Genomic DNA, 24,510 nt, shown 5'->3' on the forward strand with positions numbered 1-24,510 from the left:
ATCGACAAATGGTTGATGTTCTATACCTGTGCCAAAATGCAAACCAATTGAGATGAAGACAAAACAATACAACCATGGAAAAGAAATCTCCAGAGCTGGATCACAACAAATAGGTTAAACGCCCTACAGAATTGCAAGACAGAAGTGAATACAGTAGTGTGAATACAGTCAGAAAGTCAAAACACCAGAATACTAAATAAAGGTACACATGAGATAGCTACAAAATTAAATCTATGGTCAGAGTCCCAGCCCCAGGAATGATTGGAGCAGAGTTATGTCATTCATGCAGGTTACCTATGATGAACCAGAGCTGAGCTGCAGGATGAAATGGGGGTGGTGGAAATAAGCAGTCAGCAAGTCTAATCCCGTGTTTGCACTGACAGTGTACAAAAGAGTCATAATGACACAATCAGTGCATCCTCCATAGACAGAGGATGACACCAACACAGATGTTACAAAATCTTGACAACATTTGATCTGGCAACATGAATAAAATTCAGTAGTACACCTCTGGTAAATTCATAGCAGAAAACTACAGCCCTATGTGTCGCTAAGAATATTAATAGGACAAAAGATCCCATTAATTAGTTTTTTGTCTTTACTGCCTAAACACTGGCTAAAATTCAGGAAAGTCTAAGCTAATGCAATTTTACTAATTGCTAAGGACAAAGCAGACTTTCTAATTTATTTTACCAGTTAAAATGTGGTTTAGCTTATTTTCTTTTCTTTTGTATATCTTAGCATTGAACAAATTATAATTAAATTTCAGAAATACTCACAAATGTTATAGACCCTAAATTATTTCCTCAAATTCTCCACCAATTATACTATAAGAAAACAAAATACTTTTGGATAACTTTTTCTGCTCTTTTTATGCTATGAAGTCATTGGAGTGGTCATAACAGTAACTTAAAACCCTCCATGTGGAACTGTCATTCACTGAAAAGGCCTTCCGCTTTACTTCTCATAGAAAAAAGGGATTTATAAATAACTACAAATTGCACTGAATATTTTCCCACAATACGAGATATCAATTTTCTAAGTTCATCCTCAACTTCATATAGGACTACCAAGGTCATATGTTCACTTTTATTCTTCCATTTTAAAGGGAACCTGTCTTCAGGGATTTCATTTTTCACGTAAGACAGGTTCCAAAAACCCATTTCAGTGAAAACGAATAGACCAGCTAATCAGATTTTGACAGAACATCAGTCTATATCATATTAGCATGGCAGGATACATGGCAAACAGACCTGTTAGACATTTCTTAGACTAAAGATCTTTCCAGGCCTCTGCTTCAGAACCATTTGAAACTTCCATCATCAAAACATTTTTAAACATCTATAACTTTAAACTCCTCCCCACAAATGTGCTTTTTAATGTTTCACACAAATTCAAAAATCCATAGCTTTTTTGTTTTTCTTTGTACAACACTGTAAGAGAGCTTGTTTACTGTACAACAAATTGTACTTCCTAGTGATCAGGGCAGATTCTAGCCTTTTTGCTGCCCGAGGCAAAAATTGCCCCCCCTTTCCCCAATGATACCATCTACAATACTAGTAGTCAGTCAATGACACAGACATTAGTGACATGTAATACCTTAGAGGTGATGAACTGTCCAATCAGGAAGAGGACTTCTTTCTGATATCTCCCAGCCATGGTTTATCTCTGCTGAATTCACAGTCAAATGTCTCAACTTCACACAACGCCCCTAAAAAAAACACATTCACTTACAGTATAATGTAGCATGTTTCTAATATATTATCCTTATAACATGGCTAAACACACTATTCTCCACATAAAACATCATTTAAATACTTCCCTGAATAACTAATAATTAATTATATACAGTATATGTATATACAACACCTAATTTATATACATACTGCTAATTTATATACATACTGGATTTATTTATATACAATTCCCCTATTTATAACAGCCCCCATACACAAGCTCCCAAATAAAATTATATAACGTACTTTGCCAGCAGCACACAGTCTCCCCAAGTATACACACCGCCTCCCCCAGTATACACAGCCTCATTCTTGCACACAGACTCTCCCTCAGTGTACACAGCCTACCCCTATTATACATAGCCCTCCCAGTATACAAAGCCTCCACCGAGTATACACAGCCTCCCTAGTAAATACAGCCTTCCCCCAGAATACACAGCCTCACCCAGTGCACACAGTCTCCCCCTAGTATACACAGCCTTCCCCCGTATACACAGCCTCCCCCAAGTATAAACAGCCTTCCCCTAGTATACACAGCCACCCTACACTATACACAGCTTACCTTACCTTACCTTAGTATACAGAGTCCCCCTAGTATACACAGTCTCCCTCAGTTTACAAAGCCTTCCCCAGTATACACAGTCTCCCCCTTGTATGCACATCCTACCGGTATACACAGCCTCCCCAGTGTACAAAGCCTCACCAGCATACACATCCTCCCACAGTATACACAGCCTCCCATTAGTATACACAGGCTCCCATAGTAGACACAAATTCCCCAGTATAAATAGCCTCCCCCTAGTATACACAGCCTCCTCTACAATACAAAGTATCCCCCTAGTATACACAGCCTCCCCAGTTTACACAGCCTCCCCAGTATACACAGCCTCCCCAGTATACACAACCTCCCTGTAGTATATACAGTATCCCCAGTATACACAGCCTCTCTCCCAGTATACACAGCCTACCATCACTATACACAGCATCACCCCACTATACACATCCTATTCCCCTGTATACACAGCCTCCCCCTAGTATAAACAGCCTCCACATAGTATAGACAGCTTTACCCAGTATACACAGACTCCCCCTAGTATACACAGCCTCCCTTGTATACACAGCCTTGCCCAGTATACACAGCCGCTTCCAGTAAACACAGCCTCCCCCTAGTATAAACAGCCTCCACACTTCCCCCTCCACTATACACATCCATCCTCAGTATACACAGCCTCCCCCTAGAATACACAGCCTCCAACTAGTATAGACAGCCTACCCAGTATAAACAGCCTTCTACTAGTATACACAGCCTCCCTGCTATAAACAGCCTCCTCTTTGGTATACACAGCCTCCCTAGTTTACACAGCTTATCAATATATACAGCTTCACCCTAGTAAATACAGCCTCCTCAGTAAACACAGCCTCCTCAGTATACATAGTCTCCTCCAGTATACACAGCCTAACTCTAGAATACAGGAAAAAGAACTGTTTCCAGCTGGACATCAGACGTCAGTTTTAGGATAAAATATAGCAAAATTTTATTCGGAATCCATTAAAAAAGGTACAATGATACATGACACAGCATAAGGAAAAAAATAGCATCAAAGCTTACGCGTTTCGGTAATTAAACCTTATTCATAGCTTCTGCACAACTTTCTGCAGTCTGGCTATTTAACCCTGCCCTTTCAATCCCATGAATCTCTGGGTAAGGTTTTTAACCCTTTCCATGATTTTTTATAAAACGTAAACATACATAAAGGAAACTTTACACGTTTAAAAACAAGGAAATACAGGTGGTGATTATCACCTTAGTACCTGCAAGAAAAGTATCGCTTTTCATTGTTTGTCTATCAAAGAAGCTAAAAAGGTTGTATTGCATGGGGAGCGTTATTGGATATTTATAATATTAGAAACAATATTTTATATTTATTATATATATGGATACATATTTTATGAGTAGACAATTTTTAGCAAAAATGAATTAAATCTTGTTTCTTATTCAATCCAAAAGGAACCCTAGTTTTCAAAGAGAAGATCCAATACGTTTCTCGATTTAAAAGGATCCTCCTAAGATCTCCACCTCGCTTAGGTTTTATTACTTTTTCAATACCCCTGCATCTAAGAACACTGCAGTCTCCAGCATGGTGTTCCCTCACATGTCTAGATACTGCGGAAATGTTAACCGCACTGTCTGAATTGACATCAGAAAGATGTCGGCGGATTCGGGTTTTGAGATTATTTGTAGTACAGCCAATATAATCTAATCCACATGAAATGCATTGTATCTGATAAATTACATATGATGTGTTACAATTTATGAATTGTTTTATTTCTTGTTGTGCATCGTTAGAGTATGAAGAGAAAGATTTGCTTTGAATCGCATACATGCAGCACTTACATCGGTCTGCTCCACATTTGAAGAAGACCTTAGTGCTGAGCCATGTAGTGTGGCCTAAATTTGATTGATATAAACTTGGTGACAGTAAGTTACTGAGATTCGGAGCCTTTTTGGCTACACATTTTATATTATTGTGCACAATTTTGGACAGTATGTGATCAGTATGCAGGATGGGTAAGTTTTTATATATAATTTTTTCAATCTCTTTGTACTGAACACTATAGGTTGTAGTAAACACTATTGGTTGTTGTTTTTTGTGTTTAAATTTTTTATTATTTTTATTCATGCTAATCAAATCTGAACGGGGGATATTATGGACTATATGAGAAGCCCTTTTTAACATCCACTCCGGGTATTTTCTACTCTTTAACTTATCCCAAACTTTTTTCTCCTCTGTTTCATACAGGGAGGATGTGGAACAATTCCTTTTTGTGCGGAACGTATTGGATCGAGAAACGTATTGGATCTTCTCTTTGAAAACTAGGGTTCCTTTTGGATTGAATAAGAAACAAGATTTAATTCATTTTTGCTAAAAATTGTCAACTCATAAAATATGTATCCATATATATAATAAATATAAAATATTGTTTCTAATATTATAAATATCCAATAACGCTCCCCATGCAATACAACCTTTTTAGCTTCTTTGATAGACAAACAATGAAAAGCGATACTTTTCTTGCAGGTACTAAGGTGATAATCACCACCTGTATTTCCTTGTTTTTAAACGTGTAAAGTTTCCTTTATGTATGTTTACGTTTTATAAAAAATCATGGAAAGGGTTAAAAACCTTACCCAGAGATTCATGGGATTGAAAGGGCAGGGTTAAATAGCCAGACTGCAGAAAGTTGTGCAGAAGCTATGAATAAGGTTTAATTACCGAAACGCGTAAGCTTTGATGCTATTTTTTTCCTTATGCTGTGTCATGTATCATTGTACCTTTTTTAATGGATTCCGAATAAAATTTTGCTATATTTTATCCTAAAACTGACGTCTGATGTCCAGCTGGAAACAGTTCTTTTTCCTGTTTAACGCTGCTTGCACCTGTGACCGAGGTTTGTCCGTGCTGGAGTGTCCAGAGTCAAGACAAAGAGGAACGTTTGAACGTAGAGGGTGAGCTGATTTCACAAGAGTTTCTTTGTGATAGTTTTTTCTGTGTGTATATGGAGGTCTAATTGTGCACACCCTCCGTTTCTAACCAGTTTTTGACACAGCATAATGGAAGGAACATCTGAGGAAGCTAAAAATAATTGCTTAGCCGATATTACAGATTGCTCGGATAGAGTTTCTAAGGCTGCCAGCATTTTTGAATACAATACTTCCGAACATTAGAGTTCCAATGTTCTTAACACCTATATGTACCAGCTTGAAACGCTATTAATCAAAGAAGTGAAGATTTGGTGGGACTCCACAACTCTAAAGTCCTATGTGGAGAAAAATATGATACCACGAGGATTACGCCTGAGAAAATTTCCAACCACGGAATATACGCCTGAGTTCACACAACAATGGAATGCAGTTTTATCTGAATGTTCCTTAAAACTTATGCATCTCATTATTAAAGAGGAAGAATTAGCACTAACTCAAACCAGAACACAGATTAAAGAAATGCAAGACTTAATACATCCGTTATCCAATACTGCTGATTTCCAAACAATGGACTTGAAACTGAAAAACAATATTACAAAAGTTGAAGACTCTATAATGAAAACCAAACAGAGCAAGTTCCAACGAGATGCACAAGACTACGCTACCAACCAAGTGTATGTCCGCAAACGCAATAACTACGGAAGATCATACAAACAAACTAAATCTATTCTTAAAAATAAAAATGCACAGAAAAAAATGAGAAGTGATAGTCGTGTGAGTTTCACTGATACAGAGACTTCCATTGTTACAACATCGGACGACCTATCTGACTCCTCAGCTTCTTCACTTGCATCTACAGGCGGAACCCATTCGGAGTCTGAGAAAAAATCAAGAAAAAGAAAAAACAAAAAGCCAAAAAACGCAGAAGGGGAGGCAGGAAACATCGATCCAGCCTCCAAAAAATACACTCTCAGGAACCAGAAGTGAAACAAGACCTCATTTACAATTTATCCAGTTATATTATAAGTCCTCAACAAAGTTCCCTACTGTCCAAAGGTTTAGGTTTTTTACCTAGCAATAATTTTAATATATTTCACACCATCCTAGATGTAAATAAATTTATTAGAAATATAACCTTGCGAAAACATTTTTTTGAATGTACAGAGGGTGATAAGACCTATTCTAAGGACTGTGGCAATACCGTGATGCTAAGTTTAAATAAAGATATGAATACTTTTGAAGACCAATATCACCTCTCGACCTTGCGTCAGCTTCAATCTGAAGAATATGACACAGTGGACTTGAATCAATCCTTTCGGACGTCCAATCCCCTGTTTTACCCCATCAATTCAAGATCGACAACAATGGACATTTTCCAAGAGCAGGTGGAACGAGATTTGATCGAACTAAAAGAAGCTACCACCCAGCATCAGAAATACAATATTTCCAACCAGGAACGAAAAGCCATAAAAGAAATTAAAATGAATTCTGATCTTTTAGTCTGCTCTGCAGACAAGGGGGGTGCCATAGTTCTCCTCAATGCCGGACTATACAAAAAATTAAATTTAGAGATGTTGAATGATACAAACACATATCTAAAATTACAATCAAATCCCACTATTGAATTTCAAATGCTGCTAAGGAAATTGTTGGATGAGGGTTTAAATATGGGTGCAATATCCCAAAAAATAGCAGATTACCTGTATGTCAAATTTCCTGTTACCCCAATCTTTCACTCATTGCCGAAGATACACAAGGAGGTGTTCCCTCCTCCTCTCCGCCCCATTGTGGCGGGTATCGGATCTCTGAGTGAAAGATTGGGGGAGTGGGTCGACCACCACCTCCAGCCACTGGTTGCTTCACTTCCTGGCCTATTGAAAGATACTAAACATACTATTTCTTTACTTGATGGTATACCATGGAAACATAGCTTCATGTGGTTGTCGTGTGATGTGGTGGCATTATACCCATCTTTAAATCATGAAATTGCATTACAATGCCTGACCTACTGGTTGGATAAGTATAGCATGTATTCACTTGCAGTAAAAGAGTTTATAGTGGAAGCAGTTAACTTTCTTCTGAAAAGGAATTATTTTTCATTTGACGACAGTTATTTTTTACAGAGATGCGGTGCATCGATGGGGGGCAGATGTTCCCCATCACTAGCAAATTTGTACATGGCCAGATGGGAAGAACTCTACCTGTTCTCTGGGGCCAATCCTTTTCTCTCCCATATCAGGTGGTACGGCCGTTATATTGACGACCAGCTCCTGATATGGGAGGGGACTGTATTGGATGCAGAAAATTTTGTCAAATATCTGAATTCTAACTCCATGAATCTAAAATTCACATTTAATTTACAGGCTAAAACTATCAACTTCTTAGATATCAGCTTAACTGGTACTAATACTGAAGTTCAAATCTCCCCGTATGTTAAACCTACGGCATCTAACACCATCCTACTAGCTAGTTCATGCCACCCTAATCATGTCATAAAAAATATTCCAACAGGAGAACTTATCCGCACAAAAAGGAATTGTTCCACATCCTCCCTGTATGAAACAGAGGAGAAAAAAGTTTGGGATAAGTTAAAGAGTAGAAAATACCCGGAGTGGATGTTAAAAAGGGCTTCTCACATAGTCCATAATATCCCCCGTTCAGATTTGATTAGCATGAATAAAAATAATAAAAAATTTAAACACAAAAAACAACAACCAATAGTGTTTACTACAACCTATAGTGTTCAGTACAAAGAGATTGAAAAAATTATATATAAAAACTTACCCATCCTGCATACTGATCACATACTGTCCAAAATTGTGCACAATAATATAAAATGTGTAGCCAAAAAGGCTCCGAATCTCAGTAACTTACTGTCACCAAGTATATATCAATCAAATTTAGGCCACACTACATGGCTCAGCACTAAGGGCTTCTTCAAATGTGGAGCAGACCGATGTAAGTGCTGCATGTATGCGATTCAAAGCAAATCTTTCTCTTCATACTCTAACGATGCACAACAAGAAATAAAACAATTCATAAATTGTAACACATCATATGTAATTTATCAGATACAATGCATTTCATGTGGATTAGATTATATTGGCTGTACTACAAATAATCTCAAAACCCGAATCCGCCGACATCTTTCTGATGTCAATTCAGACAGTGCGGTTAACATTTCCGCAGTATCTAGACATGTGAGGGAACACCATGCTGGAGACTGCAGTGTTCTTAGATGCAGGGGTATTGAAAAAGTAATAAAACCTAAGCGAGGTGGAGATCTTAGGAGGATCCTTTTAAATCGAGAAACATATTGGATCTTCTCTTTGAAAACTAGGGTTCCTTTTGGATTGAATAAGAAACAAGATTTAATTCATTTTTGCTAAAAATTGTCAACTCATAAAATATGTATCCATATATATAATAAATATAAAATATTGTTTCTAATATTATAAATATCCAATAACGCTCCCCATGCAATACAACCTTTTTAGCTTCTTTGATAGACAAACAATGAAAAGCGATACTTTTCTTGCAGGTACTAAGGTGATAATCACCACCTGTATTTCCTTGTTTTTAAACGTGTAAAGTTTCCTTTATGTATGTTTACGTTTTATAAAAAATCATGGAAAGGGTTAAAAACCTTACCCAGAGATTCATGGGATTGAAAGGGCAGGGTTAAATAGCCAGACTGCAGAAAGTTGTGCAGAAGCTATGAATAAGGTTTAATTACCGAAACGCGTAAGCTTTGATGCTATTTTTTTCCTTATGCTGTGTCATGTATCATTGTACCTTTTTTAATGGATTCCGAATAAAATTTTGCTATATTTTATCCTAAAACTGACGTCTGATGTCCAGCTGGAAACAGTTCTTTTTCCTGTTTAACGCTGCTTGCACCTGTGACCGAGGTTTGTCCGTGCTGGAGTGTCCAGAGTCAAGACAAAGAGGAACGTTTGAACGTAGAGGGTGAGCTGATTTCACAAGAGTTTCTTTGTGATAGTTTTTTCTAACTCTAGAATACACAGGGTCCTCCTAGTATACGCAGTCTTGAAATGGCACCAATGTACCTCTGTGTGCCCCAGCGAGCCTGCATGGAAACCTTTCCCGGCTCCAGCGGCGGCCTTCATGATTCCCGCATGTGCTCCCGTCTCCTAGGGCGTGCGCCGCCTCATAGCCTTAGGGAAAGCTTGTTCCTGATACCCTGTGCGATTATCCTGATTTCCCTATGTGACCTCAATTCCGTTCCTGACCTTGCTCCAATGCTGCATGTCCTGACCTTCCACTACATCTGTGACTCTGATCCTGTACAGCCTGTCTCGACCTCCTGCCTGTCCCTGACCATGACTTTGCCTTAGGATTCTGTACTACGCCCTGGCTGCCACCGCAGACAAAGTCGTGCCTGTGGAACGACCTGGTGGCACCATGCTGCAACAAGTCCAACCTGCTGTGCGGTGGGCTCTGGTGAAAACCGGTTACCACTTACACTCTGGTCCCAGGTGTTGGATAACATTGTCCATGGTGGTACAGAGGATCCACTACCACTGATCCTGACACTCAGCTAAATCCTATTTATCTCAATGAGACTGAACAACTAATAAGCCATGGGGCTGATGGACATGAGATCACATGTTTATGGAAAGGAAGAGACACCCATTGGAGTGCATCAAATAGCTACTCTGTGGGGGTCCAAGGATCCAGACCAGCACCATTTTAGAATTTATCAGATTCCCATATTTATTCCATTCCTTTATCAGGTGTATCTATAAATGAATTCAATCACATCCAATTACAGAATGACACTGAATTATATTAACACAGATGAATATACAATGTGTTAAGTGACTGAGCCAAAATGCTGACAGTACGATAACAAGTCTACAATAAGGGAACTTACATTAGTTACAGAATGACAGGTTCAGTAATGTCTTTATTCTGATCATTTCATTTGTGGCACCAATATATCAATTGTATATTATTATGGAAAAATATTTTGACATTTTAATGGCTACCAGAATATTTGATTTATATTCAATATATCATCATGGTCCTTATATCCTTATATCTCCATTGGACAGATGCACTGTCATACAGTTCTATACAAGGTTTTGTCTGGCTTAGAATTACACTATAACCTGTGCCTGAATGGGCGCAGGCTAAAGCTAATACACAGGCGGGGAGCACAATCTCCCGCACTGCCCCACTCCGCTGCCTAACATGGTCCCCTTGCTACCTTCATGTATTTAGAGTGCTTAGTAGATGTTCAGAAGTTCACTATTAGCATATACATTGGATTTTCTCAGAAATTACATAATGGGCCGAAGTAATAGAGCTGTATATCTGCTGACAGATAGTTATAATGGTAACACAACTGCTAATATACCAAGAAATGACCGTCCTAAGGGGGGCTCTGTGCATGTGCAGAATCTTCAGGTCCCCCGCCGGCTTCCTTGCACCGGCAATGTGCCGAAATCCACTGTATACTGGTAGCATGGACGCACTGGGGGAGCTCTGTTGAAGCTATTTGGGGCGTGGAGTAGCCCTGGAGCTCAAAGAGGCTACTTCATGCCCCAAAAGTTTTTACAGCTAATTATCATAAAAATTATATTAAAACACATAAGTTAAGGTGACAAGTGGTAAGTTAGAGGGAATGAATCATCACCATCAGTAGATTCATGATGGCAGATTTCTTTTAAATAAAACCATTGTTGAGGTCTGGAAAGTATTGTTAAAAAAAGTGAATAAAAAATAAGTCCCGGATGATAAGTAAAGCAAAATATTTGTACAGTTAATCAATTTTCTAGATCTGTACAGTGAAACTCTATAAAACTTGATTAAAACTGGAGTTTTCCTTCAAGCATCCCTTACATCAACAATAAAATTTGTAGTAGCAGTTAAGTTATATTCAATCATTAGATTGCTACTGCAAATCTGGAATACTTGCTCTGTGCTTTATGTGGCAACATTTGTCTAAAATATTCATTGCAGGATAAATTGCAGATTTTACCTTGCATATAATGCACCATTCAAATATGTTACATAAACATTAAAAAAGCCTTGAAGGCTAATTGAATACAAAAGAGAACAGTAATCCACATTTACACTGCGCCCCTATTTCATACTAGACTGAATAATGTAACTGTGCTAGATAAACAATGCCGCTGTTACATGTGCTTTCTATTGTTATATTAGTCTGATTTATGCAGAGGTGTTTCAATATGGATTTTTTTGTCTGGCAGGCTTATGTACCTCAACCATGAACTTATAGCTGTACTCATAGTCTTTCTGACCTTCACAATATTATGCAAAGATCTATGGGAAAAATGTATTCCCACTTCCATTTATCTGTACGGTGCAGTTTATTAAAATAGCTTTTACAGTTGACATTAAATCAATGAAAACAAAATGAGCATTTGTACTTCAGCTAATATTTTCACTAATGTATCCATGCATGAAAGAACTGAAATTCAAATATTGTAGTCATCGACATGTAAAAAGATTTACAGCTACACGGCGTTAATCAAGTCGCCATTTGTGTTCTAATAGTCTGAAGGGCATAGTCGCATAATAAGCCTCACAGCAAATTCCAACTATTGTTACTCCATTTTTCTTCAATGTTATGTTTGTTAAACTATAGGATACATTTTTCACTAGTGGTCCACAAAAAATAGGTTAAGCGTGGAAACTTTATCAAAGTTACATTAGTTACAGAATGACAGGTTTTTTTTGCAGACATGGAGACAAGACTGATGCATCACAATAGGACACAATGGAGACAAAACGCAAAAATGCGAAACTGAAGCTGAAGATCAACACCAATGTGAAAGAGCCCTTAATGTGAAGTTAATTAACGTGATGTGACTGAAAACACAATGTGAATGCAAACACAATGTTAACAGAGATGTCACAGAGTTAATATGGCTTTTACATTACTTCGGGGGGCATTTATTATTGACTCTCAAACAGAAAACTGGCAGACATTTTTTTCCCGTGCTGCACCTCTTGCACCTTATTTATGAAGTATTGGCTCCACAATTTTGGTGGTTTTCCAACACGCATGTCAAAAAAAGAACAGGTAAAAGTTGGTCTACAGAGTTCTATATCAACTTCATAATGCATCCAAATTAAATACCCACTTATGTTTATATTGCTTCTAAATTTACATTGCTTTTACGTTAACATTGCAGTTGCAGTAACATTGCGTTTATGTTCACATTGCATTCGCCTTCACATTGTGTTGACATTTCATTTGTTTTTACATTACTTTTACATGTACATTGTACATCAAGATCATCTATGTATAGTTTTTGCACAAACATCACATTTACGCTAACATTGCATTGCATCGTGTTGCATTCACAACATGTTTACATTTACATATGCGTCATTGAGTTTGCATGTACATCAAGTTTACACTACATTTACTCTAACACCACGTTTATGCTTAAATAAAGATGGTTATATCGTGTTTACACCACATGTGTTGTAACATTATATGAGCATTGCAATTGTATTTACATTGTGTTTACATCTTATGTGTGCTAACATTACACTTACAACTTGGTTGCCTTTACATCACATTTGCATATCAATTTTATATAGTATTTGCGTTTACATCGCTTTTTTGTTTTACATAGCACTTACATTGCGCTTCAGTCTATATTGATTTAGCATCACATTTGCATTTTCATTACATTTGTATTCACATTGGGGCACATTTACTTACCCGGACCCTGCGCGACCCCGAGGTGTGTTGTCCGACGAGGATGAAGTCTACCACAATTCAACAAGATCATGCACCTAAGATCCTGCATGTGTCGCTTCCCAGCCCAGCTCAGGTCCACCGGAGTTCATTTTCTTCTTCCCGGAGTATGGGAGTGCATGTCTTGTGACACAATTTGAATTTTAAATCCCGCGCTTAGTCCGAATCAGTCGGGTTGTCCGAGGAGAGGCTACCAATGTCATCGGCACCTACCAATTAGCTGCTGCAATCAAGTTTGGCCCCTACCTAGCAGAATCATTTGCAAATGTTTTACAATAATTTTTGCTATAGTACAGGCTAGTGTCAAATCTCCAAGAGAGCAATCCACATGTACATGGGTATCTAAATAATTCAAAAGAATATGTAATTCATGAGAATAGGCCACTTATTTTTACAGATTAGTTGTTTACAGTTTACAATGTTGTTTCTCCTATGCCCATTGTAAGAAATATTAATGAGGGAAATAGTCCGTTATCAGGGCCTCTCAAATCCTTGCCAATTTTTGAAACAAATCATTTGCTAAACGATTCACACGATAAATTTCCTTGTCACCTTATAATCAGTATTGGGACTGATTCACATTGCCCTGGTCAGTGAATCACTTACCTTAAATAGTAATGTTTAATTTAATTTCATTGACCAACCGCAGTTTCCTGGATGGGACTCCAAGCTTAATAGTGATATATGATGCAAGGAGTACCATCTTCCATGCAAAACAGTAGCGCCATTATGATGTATATTATTGATATGTACGTAAATGTATTTATATATATTTATAGATATATTTATATATAATTCTTTTTTTACATACAATGGAAAAATAGATTACATTAGTATTAATGTGCTTGTAAGAATTGCTGTAATTTTAAATAGCAAAACTATTTTCGAGATACTCATCTTCCAAAATCATTACCGCTTTTATAATAAAAATTAATCTATAACATTCAGAAATATTGAGAAGCTGCCAATCATGGTAGAAAACGGGGTAAATTAATTTCATTCTTTTGTGTTTACTTGCATTCTTTTTAGGGAAATGCATTTGTGATAAGACTTAATACTTTTTCAAAGTGACATTTTATTTATTAAATGGGTTCATTATGGTAAGTTATTTTTGTCCTTTATCGTAAGTTAGTTGGATGCACATTTCACTCAGAATTTAATTAATGCTCATGAAAAGAATTTTGCTTTTAATAACAGCTTAGCTTTACTATGCACAACACTAATTCTGATTAAGCAAAATAGCTGAATTATTTCTTTATTCTGAGCCTGCTGCATGAGTTGCTGCATAGTTTTAATGGGAAATAAAAATTAAAAGTGTTTTCAAATTATGATATATTATATTGATATTGCACTAAAAATTCACAATTTAATTTCTCACAACAGTTATAATACAAAGGGCCATATGTATGTTTTTTCTGTTGTTTTTGCGCCTTTTCACACTGGCGCACCATTTTTGCGCCATTTTTGCAACTAAAGGCCAAACTAGCCGCACAGAAAAAATAAGCATGTTTCCCTCATTTATCCTACCAATCCAGATGTTTTGCTGTGCCTAATAATATTCATCACTTGCGACTTTTCGTTTAGGCACAAAAAAGGGCGCAAAAACACTCCAACCTAAAGGTGGCGTTAACTGAGAAGTAAGCACTAAGACCCTGCGCAGAGCAGCTCATCCCCAGAGGCAGAGCTCAGCCAGACACTAGTACAGATGATACAGACACTGCAGACTCTATTTATAGTTCATGAGTTTCTATTCACAAAACAATCTGCAGAAGCCTCAGCTCAGAGCAGGAGAGAAGTTTGCAGGATCCTACAGAGAAGTGTCCCCCATGTAGCAGGATGACCCTAAAGGTGTCTGAGGAGGATACTAGGCAGAATTACAGGGGGGCAGCAGGTGATCAGCACTGGGGGATCCCCTCCAGGAGAAGCCCTTGCTGAGGGGTAACTGAGTGCAGGGTGTCACACACCCAGGGTCTGCTGTGAGTGTTATCTTCATTCTGGGATGTGGGAGAGAAGCAGAAAGGAGCTTGTAGGAGGATCACATGTAACTGCCCGTATCTAACATTGTGCCCAAACTGCGCCAAAACTGCACCTAAACTGTGTTAAATAAAGGGATTAATAAAAGGCAGGAACTCAACTTATCACAGATGGTTCTAGCTTGTGATAATTCTGGCGCAACAGAATTTTGGCCTAAATTTAGCTAAAAAATCTTCCTCACTATGACATATAATATAATATTATAATTGGAAATACCATTATGTAATGATTTTTTCCTTTACTGGGGCAACTTATTATTGCAGGATAGCATCAGCAAAATCATTGTCAGTTAACGCAGACCCATTTAGATTAGAAGCACAGTGGTATGGTAAATAGGATTCATGCAACTTCTATGCAAAAGTTGAGCTTCCTGCAAAAACAAGACCTAAATTAAATCCATCAGCACCAATGAGCATAAGATTTAGAAAATCAGAAATGCACATTTTTCAAGATTTTCACCAAATCTCTAATTTAATTAAATTTTTTAAAATAAATAAATATTAAAAATTAGAAAATAAAATCTAAGTGCCTATTTGAAAATTATGCAAATGAGCTTCAGGGACTCCTGTCTATGCGACACAAGCCCCTTCTCGTTTCCTTGTCTGCTAATTATTCACATCTCCACAACAGCATGTAAGCGTACTTGGTTTAGAAGAACTGCATCAAAGGGTTCAAGCATTTGAACCATATTCTTCTAGGCTTGAATTTTATGTCTTCGCTGTGCAACCCAAATTACATGTTTTCTTTATTCTCTTTTCTTTGCCATATTCTGGTGCTAATAACTTTTTCATACTTTAGGGTATGGAGCTGTGTGTGGTGCCATTTTTGTAAGATTAGATGACGTTTTCAATGCTACTATTTTGAGGACTGCACAGTCTTTTGATTACTTTTAATAAAAATGCAAATGCAAAAATGTTTAAGTTGCAAAATGGTGAAAAAGTTACATTTTTGACTTTGGCTGCTATTTTCTGTTGCAGGGTTAAATCCCGGGAATAACCGTTATTATTATTTGATAGATAGGACATTTTGGGATGCTGCAATATCTAACATGTTTATGATTTTTACTGTTTATTTATATTTATATCAGTTCTAAGGAAAAGGGGGTGATTTAAGTTTTTTATTTATCTTTATTTTTTTTTACTTTTTTTACTATTTCTCAGACAATATAGGATACTTTAATCCAGCTTTCCTGGGTTAAACCTGAAGAGTGCATAAATTTGCCTTTATTAACTTAATATAAACTGAGAGACAAAATCTAAAAAAATCCCAAAAATCACATTGCAAGACTTTTTTTGCTTTTTATTGATCACCAACCAAACAGCAAGAACTCTCAGACTTCTTAATTTTCCTGAAGAGACGTTGCCTACTCTGCACTCATTGCATGTAGCTCCTCCTTCTCTGCATTCATTACATGTAGCTACTCCTACCTCGCACTCATTACATATGTTAATTGCACCTGTTTCAATTCATTGCCTGTATATAAGAACTGAAAAAATTGTAGAACAGCTGTTTATACAGAGAAAATTGTAGAACAGCTGTTGACACAGTTATGATTACACAAGATTACTGTCAATCTTCCTTGGTTTGAGGCTTCATGCAAGATCTCACCTCATGGGTTAAGGATGGTTGTGAGAAAGGTCAGAAATCAGCTCAAAACTACAATGACATTCAGTGAGATGGGACTACCATCTTAAAGATTACACAATGGTCCCACACAAAAATCACAAAGGTCACTCACAGTCCCCCTGCTTACACCAGAACATGTCCAGGCCCTATTAAAGTTCAGCGATGACCATCTGGATGATTCAAAAGAGAGACAAGGCGAGATCATGCGGTCAGATTAGACCAAAATAAAATTTTTGGTATCAATTCCAATAGCTGTGTTTGTAGGAAGAAGAAGTATGAGTACAACCCCAAGGACACCATCAAATCCAAGAAGCCTGGGGTGTAAACATAATACTTTGTGGATTGTTTTCTGCAAAGGGGTGCTATGCATTATATTTGCCAAAACCTCCTAGAAGGGTTTTCCAGCATTCCTCCTTGAAGGGTTTTCCAGCAAGAAGAATGGCCATGGCTGGGTCTTCCAGTATGAAGATGAGTCGTGACTTTGTCTTCCAGCATGAAGATGGGTCATAGATAGTTCTTCCAGCATGAAGATGGGTAATAGCTGGGTCTTCCAGCATGAAGATGGGTAATAGCTTGGTCTTCCAGGATGAAGATTGGTCATAGCTGGATACTCCAGCATGAAGATGGATCGCATATTGCTCTTCCAGCATGATAATAACCCAGAACATACAGCCAGGGCCTAGTAAGTCTTCAGAAGTAGACAGTTCTCTGCTGCACCAGATTAATCATTGTGTCTGATTCTGGATGAGAAATCTAGTGCATAGCGATGGGTGAATCGATTCTAATGATTCTATTTTCGGTTAGAATTTCAGGAAAAATTCGTCACGAAGCCAAAGTTTATGCTGATTCGCGGGAACTAAGTTGTTTTTTTTCCCCTCATGTTTCTGCTAAATGGGCGCGAGAACAACGTGTTACATGGGGTAGAGAACTCTGGGAAGGAGAAAGGAACACCCCCGATGACATCTGCAGACCTGTAAGCCAATCAGTGACCGGCAGGCTTATGTGGTGTCACACAGCCCTATAAAACCCAGCCATTTTCTATCTCAGCACTTCACACTTCATGTTGTAGCGTCCAGCTGCTGCTATTGTGGTGTGCGATTCTTGCTGCAATCCCTTGCGGTTCTCTAAGGGGGATCTGTATACCCCAAATAGCAGTTCTATTTAGTGACAAAATCGAATAGGAAGACATCTGTTTGACTTTCATGCATCTGCAGTAGCGATTGGTGGACCAATCCCTGGTTGTTCTTTAAGGGGGATCTGTATACCCCAAATAGCAGTTCTATTTAGTGACAAAATCGAATAGGAAGAAATCTGTTTGACTTTCATGCATCTGCAGTAGCGATTGGTGGACTAATCCCTGGTTGTTCTTTAAGGGGGATCTGTATACCCCAAATAGCAGTTCTATTTAGTGACAAAATCGAATAGGAAGAAATCTGTTTGACATTCATGCATCTGCAGTAGTGAGCTGTCAGTTGTGGGGTATCTATATAACACACATTGCCATACCTTATTGTGGCTCTAGTTTACAGCCATATTTACGTGTGAAATCCACATAGTTTATACAGTGATTTTCGCTGAAATTACACTGTCAGTTGTGGGGTATCTGTATAACGCACATTGCAATACCTTTTGGGGGCTCTAGTTTACAGCCAGATTTACGTGTCAAATCCATGTAGTTAATAAACCACTATGTCAGACGGAAAGGTGGCAGGTGGAGCAGGCAGAGGTGGCAGCACAGTAAGGGGATGTCACAGCAGGGGTGACTCTGTGAGGCCAGAACTGCCATTGTCATCTAGTGGCAGTGTGTTGATCAACAACACAAAAGTTGTTGAATGGTTGACTAGGTTATCCAATTCCTCAAATATAACATCTGAGAACCCCAGCCAAGAGTCCATGGGTTCCTCTGATACAACAATTAGTTGGCATGGCCCAGGAGCAGGTCAGCGGCCCTCACCTGTCCTCAACCAGGCTCTGTCCTGTTCCTTTCCCGCAGCCAGAGAGCTACTAGTTGGTCTGGGCTCAGCGCCACTATTCAGCAAGGAAGAAGTGTTTGAGGACAGTCAGCAGCTGCTTTGCAGTGAAGAGGGTGGGCAAACTTCCGCTGCTTCCTACAGTAGGCAGGTTGTGCATACTGACACCGGTGAGGAGAGTCACAGTGACCGGGAAACGCAAATTGACGATGATGTAGCCGATCGCACTTGGGAGCCGAGTGTAGCAGGGGATTCATCATCCTCGGGCGAAGAGAAGCAGCAAAATGCTACTGTGGCTGTGAGTCAGCAGGGTGGCAGCAGTGCGAAGACGGGAGCCAAACGTCCGTGGGGTACAAATCCTGATTCGCAGGCACAAATAATTAGTGGCACAGGGGCTCAGCAAGGCAGCGGCGGTAGTAGTAGCAGAGTGTTGGCGGTAAAATTACCACCTCAGCGGTGTGGCAGTTTTTTTTGTTAAGGCACCAGAGGAGCCGAGCGTGGGTATATGTCGTATCTGCAGGGAGCTAACCTTGGCACCATGGCCCTACACAAACACATGCAGCATCACATCCAATGGCCTGGGAGAAACGGGTGTCAGATGCGGTCCATCCTGCAGGCGCAGCAACAGCAGCAGCACCTAATGGCACACATGCTGTTTCAGCAAGTCAAGGCTCCAGCACCTCTGCCGAAGTGAGCTGTTTGTCTTTGACATCATCTCCCGGTCCAGATGCTCCTGCTCCTTGCTACGCATGGCGCCAGCAGTCGTTGAGTGAGGTGATTACAAAAAGACAGCTCTAAGGTGTAGAAGCTGACCGTGCTCTTGTCGAAGTTGTTGGTACTGCAGTCTCTCCCTTTCCAAGTCGTGGACTCTGCACCCTTCAGAGAACTAATGGCTTGTGCCGAATTAAGGTGGAGAGTTCCAAGCCGCAATTTTTTTTCCAAAAAGGCTGTGCCAGCCCTTCACCAATATGTACAACAGAAGGTGGGCCAGTCCTTGAGCTTATCAGTTTCGTCCAAGGTGCATGGCAGTGCGGACATGTGGAGCTGTAATTATGGTCAGGGCCAGTATATGTCCTTTACGGCCCACTGGGTGAATGTGCTTCCCGCCCAGCTGCACCAACAACTTCCACAAGAGACGGCGCTTTCTCCTCCACGTTGTCAAACTGCTGCTCCTGCGCCAGTGTCCGCCTCCTCCTCCTCCTTCTCCACCACCACCTCAGCCTCCACAAGTGCTGCTCCATCATACCACATGTGCAGGGCACAGCGGTGTCACACAGTTCTACACCTGGTTTGCCTGGGCGAACAAAGTCACACAGGGGAGGAACTGCTCCGCGTCATGCAAGAAGAAATCAATATGTGGCTTTCTCCGCGACAACTAAAAATCGGAACCATGGTGACAGACAATGGGAGGAACATGGTGTCCGCGCTGCACCGAGGAGGGATGGTCCATGTGCCCTGCATGGCCCACGTGTTAAATCTGGTAGTCAACAAGTTCCTGAAGTCTTACACCCATCTGCAAGACATTATAAAAATGGCCAGGACACTGTGCACGCACTTTAGCCATTCTTACAAAGCCAAGCACACCCTCCTCGAGTTGCAGCGCCAGAACAGCCTACCCCAACATAGTCTGATTTGCGATGTTTCCACCCGTTGGAATTCCAGCCTCCATATGTTAGACCGCCTGTATGAATAGAGAAAAGCCATTAATGATTTTTTGATGATGCAAGCGGACCATAGTACTCCCCTGTGTAACTTTGATGTCAGCCACTGGCAGCTCATGCGTGACACGTGCCGTTTGCTCAGGCCTTTTGAAGAGGCCGCATTATTTGTCAGTCGCCAGGACTGCGGGATAAATAACGTCATTCCACTGCTTCATGTCCTGGAACTCATGCTGCAAAATCTGTCTGGTCAGGGCATCAGAGAAGTGGAGACTACATCTCATGGCCACATGAGTCCGGTGGGGGCTGAACTGGAGGAGGAGGAGGAGGACATTGGAGCACAAGCAGAGTCTGGTGCAATTTGTGGTTTTTCTACTCAGGTGACAGGAGAGGAGGAGCAGGAGCATCCGGAGGAGGTAGAAGACGAGGCAGATGACCCCAAAGCACCTTGGCAGTATACTGTGGATATGGAGGCCGGGAGTCCCTCAGAGTCACTTGCGCAGATGGCCCGCAGCATGCTGCTTTGCCTAACTAGTGACAGCCGAATAGTCAATAGTCAAAATGGGTGACTTTTTCCCTGCTGCTGAGAGGAAGGAACAACTGGCATACTATAGAGAAATACTGAGCACACAGTTGGCCGCTGCCTATGTGCGCCATTGTCCATCCTCTGTCAGGTCTGACCGGGGGTTTTCTGGCAGTCACTGCTCACGTACTGCTACCACGGTTGCTGTGGGGAGCTGGGGGGTTAGTAGCAGTAGCAGTTCCATCAACAGTCGCTTAAGTCTGGATTCCTTAATGGGCAATTTACTTCACCCGCCTAGTGAGGAGGGTAGCCGCCACCAGCAGCAGGACATGCAGCAGACCATGCACCAGCAGGTGGTGGCCTACTTGGACAGCACTTTACCACCTGAGGTTGAGGATCCCATGGACTACTGGGCAGCCAAACTTAATGCGTGGCCACAACTTGCAGAGTTTGCAGAAGAGAAGCTGTCCTGCCCGGCCAGTAGTGTGGCATCAGAGCGGGTGTTCAGTGCGGCGGGGGCCATCGTTACCCCCAGGAGAATCCGCTTGTCCACCCGTAATGTGGAGAAACTGACCCTTGTCAAGATGAATCAGGATTGGCCAGGATTTCAACTCACTAATACCTAATGCATCAGATTCGATCAGCCATGACGCCTCCTCCAAACATTGAGAAATGCGTTGGGGTTCTAACTACCTGCCTCAGCTTCTATTCTGATGCTGCCACCCGCCTGATGCCACACATCTCCTGCTAGTTGCACCATCTGCCTCCTACCATCTTTACCAGGGACTGTAATTGTCCGCCACCTCCATGGCCACCTATCATGGTGCCACTCTGCAGGCTCCTGCTGCTTCTGATGCCACCCTCACACTATATCATTGTGTCACTCCGCGGGGTCCTGCTGCTGCTTCTGATGCCGCCTTCACACTATATCATTGTGCCACTCTGCCACAGAGTTCATGCAAGTATCCCATTTGCTGCTCATCTCTATTTTGGATCAACTCCTGTTTGTTTTTGGCTTTAGCAATACTGATGGATTATTGACCGATTGAAAGAGGACACTGACGCGTGAAAAGAAGGGCAAAATGATCAGTGATGTCAATGCAAAATTACTGCCAACATCCTCCGCACTCTTTTGGGGGGCTTTCCACATGTATCTGTGATTAACAGAACAGGTTCTTTCGTAATCTATTGAATCAGCTGATGTAAGTGTAAAAAAAAGTGCACTCTTTGATGTTATAGTGGGATCTTGGCCCTCAGCTCAGTCCTGTCGAGCTGGCGTTACCTTGTCAGGCTGCATTCCCGCTTCACTTATTTGGGGAAGTTGGCCTCTGTAAGTGCACACAGAAGTGAAGAGTGAAGCGATTATAAGAGCCGCGGCTGTCATGTGCGTGTCATACTAAAACACAGCATTGTTTGAAGACCAAACCACGCTCCCTATGCATATTTAAGCATGGCACAACGTTCTACAACACCCTTCAGGCTTTCTGCAGCCAGGAAATGGCTGTTTTTTAATGCGATTAGTTTTGATTCGATTTTCGATTGAAATTCGCCCATCGCCCATTTCGATTATACTAGTGCAGTATAAGACTGGCGAATCATACTTTGCATCTCCTAAAGTTAATCTAGTTTGCTGCACCACAACAATGAATTTTCTGGCACATGGACTGAATTTTCTTGTGCACAGTCTATTTTCTGTTCAACCATGCCCCCTTTCACTGGGGATACACACCTTTTTTCGTCCGATATTGAAAACTGCCTAAAAGTGGTCTAATACCTGCAATAAATGTGGTGCACAGCATTTCAGGTGCAAATTGCTCCAGAATGCTGCCTTCCAGCAGAGAAAAAAAATCCTCAATGAATTTATAGATAAAGCAGTCAGCGGTCATCATTGTAGTTTCATGGGGTTTCTGTGTCACAATTGTCTCAAATGCCAATCGTTTTCTGCAGTAGAAGTCCTGATAAATGTCCACCAAAGTTTGTAGAGCTCATGTTGATTGGTTGTTTTTTTTAAATTGTTAGTATTCTAACTACAGGTTCAAAATTGGTTAAATAAGTACAGTAACTTATGTAGATTCCCGAGACTCTCTGCGTTCAGCGTATGACAGAAAATCTCCTGACATACACACTGGGCATGTCAATAGACATATACTGGCAGAAGGAGGCACAGCAGACTAAGCTTTTTCATTCTGCTACTGCTGGAAAGCAACATATATACTAAGAGGAGGCCATTAGAGGTGAGCATATGCTGTTGTTTATTCCTCAAGAGAAATAACTGTGCAAATATGGGCAGTTATGTTACTCGGGAGACACTCACATACAGCAAGATACATTGTAAGTATCTGTAAATGGACAGCAATAGGTGTGAACAGAACCTATGTATGTACTAGCATGTGCCTTAACATACTTATTCTTAGACCTCATTGTCAAATATCATGGGATTTATAAAGAGATAAATTAATAGAATTTTTCTTTGCGAGTCATTCTTTTCTCCAAAGGCTACATCATACGGCCATTGTATTTAAATTAAAAAGGAATATAAAAATTATTTTGTAATTTTTATTTTTTTCAGAAGCAATTTAGGTCTTCAAAAACATAATATTACTGTGAATTTTTTCCTGGGAATGATAGGGAAGAAACTAATAGATGTGCCAGTGTTGAAACTGTGAGTTTAGATATTTACTAGAAAATTGTTCGGAACCGTTTACCTTGTCTGACAAAAATGTGGGATTTGAACATGATGGGTTGTCTGACACCGTAATTTAATATGACAATGGGAAGTGAGCTGTAAGATTTCCTTGCCTGTGATATTCCCTTTGGACCTAGTCATTGCAAGATCATCTCCTCAGGCTGTCATGTTCTGCAAGCTGTGAAAGAGAGATTATGGAAGGGTCAGAATGTTTTCACAGCAGGTCAAGCACTTCAAACAGTCAGTACAAAAAATAAAAAAAATTGGAATCAATTAGTTTATTTTTTTACAAAATTCTTCTTTAAAAATTGAAATAGAACATGGAAAACAGTGTTGCAATATGCAGTATGACAGCTTATTAAAACTATTTTTTAAAGTACATCTACCATAAGAAACACTGATGGTAGAGTCCTATAATGTACTTACTTATTAAGAGGTCTTATTTCCTATACTGTTTTATCCAATCCTGGGACAGGGTGATTTCTCTAAAAAGAGTTCTATAAAATATGCTAATGAGCTGGAGGCGCTCTGGATTATGTCACCTCCAGGCTCCAGGGGCTGATAATATATTTACGCCCTTATTCTTCTTAACACAGCCGGTTCCCACCTTCTCATCAGTCAGGCGCCGGTGACCCCTCCCAGCAGTCTGAAGATCTCGAGGAGACTTTCCTTGCATCATTCAGCCTGGACATGTGCTAGATTTCTAGATTTTCAGCAAAAAAGGATAGATATAATTAAAAAAATCACTACAGTGTCTGAATATGGCAATACATAAAAAAATCTTTCCTGAAACATCTCAACATTTGGCATCTCCATGATCATGATGACCGACAATAAAAGGGGTGTGTCAGTGAGATTGCAATGTGCAAACTGTAAAACATTGCTTGGAAGCAGCAAATAAAAGTTTAAATGTGATATATTGGTATACTGAGTTTACCAACGTAATGTAGAAGCAGTCAAAAGATGGCATTTTGGTATTGACTAACAAAAAAGTATATTTTATAAATTGGAATAGTCAAAACATATTTTAG

General features: G+C 39.9%; 1 long non-coding RNA gene across 1 annotated transcript in view; it reads right to left on the reverse strand.

The window, feature by feature from the left end:
* Positions 1-1,666: 1,666 nt before the first annotated feature.
* LOC140116561 (uncharacterized) overlaps positions 1,667-24,510 on the reverse strand; it is a 39,122-nt gene continuing 16,278 nt past the window's right edge. Inside the window, exons 2-3 of the long non-coding RNA XR_011852818.1 lie at positions 23,499-23,657; positions 1,667-1,711 (exon numbers count right to left, since the gene is read on the reverse strand). This is a non-coding gene — a long non-coding RNA (uncharacterized lncRNA). The remainder of the gene's footprint in view (positions 1,712-23,498; positions 23,658-24,510) is intronic.

This window comes from Engystomops pustulosus, chromosome 2 (genome assembly GCF_040894005.1).
Source record: "Engystomops pustulosus chromosome 2, aEngPut4.maternal, whole genome shotgun sequence".
In the NCBI taxonomy this organism is placed as follows: domain Eukaryota; kingdom Metazoa; phylum Chordata; class Amphibia; order Anura; family Leptodactylidae; genus Engystomops; species Engystomops pustulosus.